Here is a 7,546-nt window from a genome sequence, read left to right as displayed (position 1 = left end):
AATCATGATCATGTTGTTGAATGAAGCTCAAATCGAAGCTTGCGGTGTGCCGGTAATATTTTTGATTTTGTATTTTTTGGGCCTTCAAACCATGCATTGATGGGTTTGCTCATTGTCGACCCGTAATATCAATAGATGGAACACGTAGTATGAAGTATGACATAAAATTTGCTAATAGCGGTTGGAATGGATGCAAATGGATCTATATTCCCCTAGCTTTTGCAATTGCGGCTAATGAGAGCATTAGTACGTGGGGTATGTTTTTGGACTACTTAAGGCAACACGTTATTAAGGATCGTATGGGAATATGTGTGATATCAGACGAAATGCGGCATATTGCACAATATGTTCAATTTGCGGGGGGTAGACGGCTTACCCTTTGCCTACCATCGTTATTGTTTAAGGCATTTGAAGGCAAACTTCCAAAAGGCATATCGAATCCCGGCACTTTGCAATTGGATGTGGGCGGCTGCGACGCATCGGAGAAGAAGTTTAACTGCGATGGACATTATTAGGCAAAGCGAATGAGAAGCCTTGGCTAGTTAAATGCAATTGATAAAGACAAATGGACATTACACCGGGATGAAGGTAGGCGATGGGGTATGCCGACAACAAATGTACGAGTCATTCAATGGCTTGTTGAAATCCGCACGGGGACTACCTCGTCACCGTAATGGCGAGAATGACATTTAAGCAGGTTAGGAGCGGTTCGTCAAGAGATCAAAAGAGGCCAAAGCACGTACGGCGGAAGGTCAAGGATGGATCAAAACCGTTAAAAGCTCGAGTACCACAAATATAAGGCTCGGAAACATGACCGGATGGAGTACAACCCCGCAAAGCGCATATTTGAACTCTGAACAAGTGTGCACCAAGGTAAAGGAGGTAACGTTCACACAATTTAAGTAGATTTCAAGAACATGCACGTACGACGGTAAAGGCAATCATATCCGCTTACGCTATGTTCTCATGCCTTAAGTGTTTATCACAATGGGAAAGAACGCCTCCTCGTACATAGGCCGAGAATATACGGTTGAAAATTATGTAAAAATGTCTTTTGGAAGGTTCTACCCACTCGGGTAGTGAAAGTTATTGGCAAGCCGGATCCATTTTCAATGGTTTGCAGAATAAAGCATTTATCCGTAAATTCGAAAGAATGCATACTCGCGTATTCATAATGAAATGGATGTTCCACGTGAGATACACTCGAAAATGCTCATTTTGCAATTATAGTGAGTCATGATAAGCGCAAGTGTCCCTTACGGCATGGTGGTCAAACTACATCTCGCGGTGGAAGTCCTCTCAAGGGGAGGAAACTTTAGTGGTGGAAGTACCTACGTGGTGGTGGCACATCTCGCAGCGGGTGGCGGCGGAAGATCAACTCAAGGGCATTAATCGGTAAGTTAAGTATTTTTTCATCTACTAAAGAATGTTGTGGTTTAGTTTTAAGTTTAATATATCATTATGCTCTTATTAATGAATTAGTGTTAAGTATTTTCATCTAATCAAGGTTATGAATGATGCAATTTAATTTTTTTTTTTTTTTTTTTGGTATGAGCAGTTTGTGCTTTATCTTTGACTAACTTTTGATTAATTATTAATGCACAAGTTTAAGTATTCGTAAAGAACTTCAAGCTAATGTCACCGAGCCTTGAACGAAAATGGCATTCGAGCACTTTTCAACCTCTAAAACGGTCATCCGAACTTTTGTGTATCCTTGATGTGTTGGTCCTACCTAATTAATCGCACAAAAATAAGTAGGGTTATATAAAATATTGAAGTTTCGAGGTCACAAACATGATTAATCTATGGTCAAAGTACGTTAAAAAGTGTAACGAAAGAAGGGTTAACCAAAAGAGCGGGGAAAAAAAAAAAAAAACACTATAGCGCGGAATTCTTGCGCTATAGCCGGTGCGGGCCGTTCGTTACTTTAGCGCAAATTATCTGCGCTAAAGATATTTTCGTAACATTTTTTATTTGGGTATTTTTGATTGAAATGCTTTTTTTGGGGCATTTTGGTTGGGACCCCTCCTCAAAGGTGACTAGAGGTCAATAAGATTAGCCCATTTCCGATGAGGAGTTATATGGATGGGGTTCTTTCCAGGACTAAGTTCAGGTCATGAACGAAACCCATAAAAACTTAAATTATAAGTTGTTCATGCACTAACTTTTACTCAACTTTAATTTAGGGGTTAATATGAAAAAACTAGAAATTTATTTTTATATGTTAGTGTTTAACATTCTTTTCTTTTCTTGATCTGGAATCCTTGTAATAAATTTTGGTATACGTGCGTGGAAAAGACACAAGTATAGTGAAATTAATAAAATCGATAGAAATATTTTGGATGTGTTTGATATGAAGAAAATATTTTTTCACAAAATGTTTATTCGATACCACGTCATTCTCTTGTGTTAAATTGTCAAAAGATATGTTCAAGAAAATTGCTTGTTTTATTAAAAAGAGGGAAACTTACTTTTAGGGTGGAAATCATTTTCCTTTATAACGATCTGAATCCTTAAGCTTTAAATCGCAGAACCAATCTTGTAGAAATTATAACTTCTCCTTGGTTTTTTTTTTTTTTTTTTGGTTTCCCACCCGGTGTTTGGTACCTGTCTTAAAGTCCGATTATATTTGGATTCGCATCGCGTAGGACCCCATTCGGGAGGAAGCAATCCTTACCAAGGATTTTTTACCATATCCAGGGCTCAAACCCGAGATACCTCTATTTAAGGGAGGAGCAGCCTCATCTGTTGCACCATATCTTTTGGTAACTAATTTTCAATACTTAATCAAAACATTGGACGGGTAAATTTTTTTATTTGAACGGGCATCCATGATCTTTCCCCTATTTTAAAATCATCAAAATCCATTTATGCAGGTTTTTTTGGCATTTTTTGGGCGGATTGTCCTTCTTTGGGGTGATCTTTAATTTTCGTCCCTCAAATTGGTGGTCTTTAATTTTTTCCCTTCGCCTAATACCCCGAGGTTCTGGGTTCGAACCCCAACGTAGTAAAAAAAAAAAAAAAGAAGGAATTTCGCAAGGCAGAGGTTTTGATTCGCAAGGCAGAATTTTGCTTTCAAAACTCTGTCTTAAAGCAAAATTTTAAGGTAGAATTTTGCCTTACTGAATGGGGATTCGAATTCGAAACCAAGAGATTTTTAGCGAAGGACAAAAATTAAAGACCACCAATTTGAGGGACAAAAATTAAAGACCATCCCAAGCGAAGGACAATCCTGCAAATTGCCCCTTTTTTGGACATACCCGAGCGGCCCAAAAGGGGGTCGGCCCATTATATCCAAGTGATACTAAAAACCCTAATCCCCTTCACTTGCCTTCTCTTATATTTTTTCCGCTGTAACCATACATTTGCTCAGTTGCCGCATCTCCATTGCTCCAAATCTTCAAGTAATTTTTCTTTCTGCTTTATTTTCCTGAAAATTAGTAATCAGAATCTACATTTTTGCTGTTTTCATTCTATGTACTATAAAAAGGAACTTGTAATTCTTTCTATATCGTTTTATCACAACGTTGAATGCCTTAATGAATGTCTTCTAATTATCTGTTTTTGGATCTAATTATTCCATTTTACAATTGTTTCTTTTTTATGCTATAAAAACTGTTTTATATTCTACTAGGTGCTCCTGTTTCTGAGAGGCTAAATTAGTACTATTATATAATTAAATGAATTCGCTTAGAAATTTGGTATGTTGAACTTAGGCACTTACTTTATTTTATTTTATTTTTTTATTTGAAGGAGATTGAAGGTGGGTTTGTTGATTAGCTTGCTAGTGGCTTCTTTCATGGTAGCATTAAGATTGATAAATAAGCTTGTAGTATTAACCAACTAGAGGTTAGAACAGTTAAATCTATGGTTTGTGTTAAATCTGCATTCTGAATCTGTTAAGTAGTCTCTTGCTAAAGAAAATAAGGCAAACAATGTAATTGTATTAAAGATACTGGATCTTTGTCTATTAATATGATTTGTTTACTTGACAATTTTAGGTAGATCTGTGCTTAAGAATGTTTCACCTCATTAGTCTAAGGAAGTAAGATGCCGTGTCCTGTAAATTGGGATTGTCCGCTGAATCTCTTTAACTGAAGTATATCATTATGATGATAACTTTTCCAGAAATTCAATGAGTTTAACAAGAATTTGAATAGAACCCGTGACCAGGAGTTCCCGGGTGGTTGGATATTTTTAATCTTTTGAATTGGTTTGTTTGAGTAAACTGTTGGCCTTGCTTTTTTTTTTTTTTTTAAATGATGACATATTGTGCTATATATGCTTCACGTGTTAGAGACTTGATTGATATGCTTTAAAAGTCAATAATTTATAAGTAGTTTTTTGGATGGTGTGCTCAAGATGGCCTGTACATCACTGTTATAAAAAGGTAGTAGTGTTTGGACTGATTTGAGCCTAATAGAGCGCATGGTTATAGAGGATTCATTTACTTGTCCCTTTGTTTGTGATTGAGGCATGGTAGTTGATGGAATGATATGTTTGATGGGTCTTAATTGGTACCTTGCGATTAACTGATTCACAAGAATCCAGTACAACATCTAGCTTCCTAGAAGAACCTTGTGACAGTAAATATTCTTGTTTGGTTTATTCAACAGGTATCGTACTAGGAAGCCTTCAGCAAGGATGGGTCGTGTACGCACAAGACCGTGAAGAAGTCATCCAGACAGGTAATTGGAGAGGTACTACTCAAAGATGACCTTGGATTTCCACACCAACAAAGAAGATCTTGGAGGAAGTTGCCATCATTCCTTCAAAGCTGTCTCCGCAACAAGATTGCTGGAGTTCTCCACTCTTACCTTGCTTGAGCGTGTTCTAGAAGGGACCCTAGGAGGCATCTCCCTGAAGTTGCAAGAGGAGGAACGTGAGAGACGTATGGACTTTGTTCCCGATGAGTCGGCCATTAAGACTGATCTGATCGAGGTCGACAAGGAGACCCTTGACATGCTTTCTGCCCTTGGCATGTCTGACCTTCCTGGTGTTGTCAAGCAGGCTGCAGAGCCACAAGCAGTTGCAGCTCTCCCAACCTATGGTCGTGGTGCTGGCGGTTTTGGCGGCAGGAAATACTAAGACTAGAATATAAGATGTTGTGAACAAATTTAAGTGAGTTTTTGGTAGACTATATGTTCTAGTTCTCCCTAATTTTGTTCTTCAAGGATTGTTAAGAGGCCAAGTTCATGTTATTTAGTTTTTGAGAGATGATGGTGAACTCTTGAATCTTGGTTCTAAATGCACGCAAGTTATTTCCTTAATCACCTGCTGCTGGAGAGTGTTACATGGTGCATTTATATAATCTTATTTTGTCGATCGCCACCTTCATGAAGTGGTAGTTGTTCATTCTTTTCCTTTATAATTTTTGTTTATTGGTGGCTTTAAGTTTTATGGCTTACAACTGAAAAACTGAAAGCATTGACTTACAAGGGGCATCTTTGCTCTTTCGAGCATGCATAGGAAATGTCAGATGTGCTTTCAGCATTTCTTGATTTGTTGGTAGGATATGTATCCCAAAGAAAGTAGAAATAGGGTTGGCTTCTGTTTGAGTATAATAGCAGACATTTGCCTTATAATTTCATGCACTCAGTATTATATTACCGTTGTGAAATAGTAAGTGTGGATGTCCACCACTCTAGAAATAAATTTTCACTTCCCTCCATAATCTCAAGGTTTAATGTAATGTCTCCCACTTCACCCATGATCTTCCCCACATTCTCATATGTTGAATGTCATATTTTATATCTACCTTTTATATACTCTCTATGCACCACTATAAATAGAGGCATGGGATTCATATTGGACATACTTGAACAACACTTGAACACACTTAAAACATATTGGGATGAATAAGAAACCTTCATCTCTTGTCTCTATCTCTTTATTGTTCTTGCTTCCCGTGTTTTGATATATTGTCTAACTCTTTTAGAATGATTTACAACACATTATCAAGAGGCGAAGCTTTAACAAGTTGAGTTATATACGTCTGCAAAATTGTTTAATGTCGAACAGTGACGCCTAGCGACAACTTAATTGGTGCCGCCTCTTACTGACTTGGGGCAGCATATTGTTGCTTATCTTGAATGATCACGCTGCCAGGTGATATCATAATAATTATCTCTATGAACTTTAGTTTTACTGTTTATAACATTTTAATAAGTTATAAAGGTTTGCAATCTAAACTGTGTTAAGGAAAAAGGATTAGTTATTTGTGGAGGGAATTAGAGCCTTACATTTGGATAAAAAGGAAAATCAAAGACTTTCTTTTGTTTATAAATTAAAACTATCGTTTTCAAATGTGATAAGGATTCTGAAACTTGATTAGTGAACAGTTTTTCCTTAGTCACACACTAAGCTATAAGATTTTGTATCTGATTATTTGAGATTACTCATTCTGTGGTGAAATTATGAAAAGACAAAATTCTGCATGCCTTATTAATCACTCTACTTCTTATTTATGGAACAAACAGTAAGTTTAAATATATTTCGAACCCTGTTGTCATGTATCTTGATGCATTATTATTCAGAAGCAATTTCTCCTACGGGCAAGAAAGTACTACTTATGCTATTTGTATATGATTTAATTATTCTTCTGCTTTAATAAAAAATTTTTTGGGTGCGATTACGTAATACTTACAGTTGTCAAGACTTACAGTTTTGTTGTGTTCTGTATATTTTAATACACCAAATTTGTTATGTTTGAATTTGTGGTTACCTGGTTTATTATTATTGCTACAATGATGGACTATAAAGTGGTAATGTTTTCAAAGGCTCAAGGGATTTCATTGTACTTTGACCTATTATGTCATTGGTTGAGCGTAAGAATGGATTCAAATCCTATCGTATCAGAGAGTAAGACATCGGGTTTGAGTCCACGATGCACTATGATGATAAGATGTTGGGTTTAAGTTCCATGATTTATGGCCTAACATGCTTTTATATGGATAAGACGTTGGGTCTAGGTCCGATGCACTATATTGATGATGCAATGATAACTAAGGCAAAATAATGTGTATTTCCGATGAAAATTCAAGCCCGTCCCACTTGATATGCTCCATTAAATGAGGGAATGTAGTGTAGCTATGCATAATAATTCTAAATTAGAACAAGTGGTTAAACGAATGAACGTGGGCGTGACAAATGACAAAATAATGTTAATCATCATTGTGGTAATATAAGAGGAAGAACATTATGGGTTCTCAAAATGGTTCTTCTGGAGGTGAAGGTAATTTTTGTCATTAATATGATATGAAAGGTTATTAGGCACATGGTTGTCGTGTGACCTAATTTGATAAAATTTTATAAATCCTCCATCAAAAGAAATAAGACAATTGAAGGTGATGTTGAGGTGGGTCATATAATTATGATAAATGTCAAGGCATGACAAAGGGCTTATAATAAAATTTATGAAGTTAGTCCATTGCAGAAGAGCATGGAAACTTGTGATAAGCATTGTAAATGCACGACCATTCTTCAAAGTGAAGTGTAAAGAGGGATAACAATTATGGATATGATGTTTTGTATGGTTGATTAAATA

The 7,546-nt window shown here is 36.5% G+C and overlaps 1 pseudogene; it reads left to right on the top strand.

Annotated features, from left to right (window-relative positions):
• Positions 1-4,629: 4,629 nt before the first annotated feature.
• On the top strand, positions 4,630-5,270 carry LOC132059241 (small ribosomal subunit protein eS17-like; annotated as a pseudogene).
• Positions 5,271-7,546: the final 2,276 nt, after the last annotated feature.

The sequence above is a fragment of the Lycium ferocissimum genome, chromosome 6 (genome assembly GCF_029784015.1).
Source record: "Lycium ferocissimum isolate CSIRO_LF1 chromosome 6, AGI_CSIRO_Lferr_CH_V1, whole genome shotgun sequence".
NCBI classification, from domain to species: Eukaryota; Viridiplantae; Streptophyta; class Magnoliopsida; order Solanales; family Solanaceae; genus Lycium; species Lycium ferocissimum.
The sequence above is the reverse complement of the archived record's forward strand: the minus strand, read 5'-3'. Positions and strand labels throughout refer to the sequence as shown.